A 1,801-nucleotide genomic window follows, 5' to 3' on the forward strand; every position below is an offset into this window, starting at 1 on the left:
ACTCAACTGAATACACATTCTTCTCAAATGAACATGGAACTTTCTCCAGAATAGACCACATACTGGGTCACAAATCGGGTCTGAACTGATACCAAAAGATTGGGATTGTCCCCTGCATATTCTCAGACCATAATGCCTCGAAATTAGAACTAAATCACAAGAAGAAGTTTGGAAGGACTTCAAACACATCGAGGTTAAGGTCCACCCTGCTAAAAGATGAAAGGGTCAACCAGGAAATTAAGGAAGAATTAAAAAGATTCATGGAAACTAATGAGAATGAAGATACAACCGTTCAAAATCTTTGGGATGCTGCAAAAGCAGTCCTAAGGGGGAAATACATCGCAATGGAAGCATCCATCCAAAAACTGGAAAAAACAAAATACAAAAGCTAACCTTACACATAAAGGAGCTAGAGAAAAAACAGCAAATAGATCTTACACCCAGCAGAAGAAGAGAATTAATAAAGATTCAAGCAGAACGCAACAAAATCGAGACCAGCAGAACTGTGGAACAGATCAATAGAACCAGGAGTTGGTTCTTTGAAAGAATTAATAAGATAAATAAACCATTAGCCTTTCTTATTAAAAAGAAGAGAGAGCAAATGGTGGGTATTTGTTGTTTCTAATGGCTGAGTAATATTCCATTGTATACATAAACCACATCTTCTTTATCCATTCATCTTTCGATGGGCACCGAGGCTCCGACAAACAGTGTATGTTCTCACTCATTTGGGGAATATGAATAATAGTGAAGGGGAATATAAGGGAAGGGAGAAGAAATGTGTGGGAGATATCAGAAAGGGACACAGAACATAAAGACTTCTAACTCTGGGAAATGAACTAGGGGTGGTGGAAGGGGAGGAGGGCGGGGGGTGGGGGTGAATGGGTGACGGGCACGGAGGGGGACACTTGACGGGATGAGCACTGGGTGTTATTCTGTATGTTGGTAAATTGAACACCAATAAAAATTAATTTATAAAAAAAAAAAAAAAGAAGAGAGAGAAGACTCAAATTAATAAAATCATGAATGAGAAAGGAGAGATCACTACCAACACCAAGGAAATACAAACGATCTTAAAAACATATTATGAACAGCTATACACCAATAAATTAGGCAATCTAGAAGAAATGGACGCATTTCTAGAAAGCCACAAATTACCAAAACTAGAACAGGAAGAAATAGAAAACCTGAAAAGGCCAATAACCAGGGAGGAAATTGAAGCAGTCATCAAAAACCTCCCAAGACACAAAAGTCCAGGGCCAGATGGCATCCCAGGGGAATTCTATCAAACGTTTAAAGAAGAAAATATAACTATTCTACTAAAGCTGTTTGGAAAGATAGAAAGAGATGGAGTACTTCCAAACTCGTTCTACGAGGCCAGCATCACTTTAATTCCAAAACCAGACAAAGACCCCACCAAAAAGGAGAATTACAGACCAATATCCCTGATGAACATGGATGCAAAAATTCTCAACAAGATACTAGCCAATAGGATCCAACAACACATTAAGAAAATTATTCACCATGACCAAGTAGGATTTATCCCCGGGACACAAGGCTGGTTCAACACTCGTAAAACAATCAGTGTGATTCATCATATCAGCAAGAGAAAACCAAGAACCATATGATCCTCTCATTAGATGCAGAGAAAGCATTTGACAAAATACAGCATCCATTCCTGATCAAAACTCTTCAGAGTGTAGGGATAGAGGGAACATTCCTCGACATCTTAAAAGCCATCTACGAAAAGCCCACAGCAAATATCATTCTCAATGGGGAAGCACTGGGAGCCTTTCCCCTA

The sequence above is a fragment of the Nyctereutes procyonoides genome, unplaced genomic scaffold (genome assembly GCF_905146905.1).
Source record: "Nyctereutes procyonoides isolate TBG_1078 unplaced genomic scaffold, NYPRO_anot_genome, whole genome shotgun sequence".
Taxonomy (NCBI): Eukaryota; Metazoa; Chordata; class Mammalia; order Carnivora; family Canidae; genus Nyctereutes; species Nyctereutes procyonoides.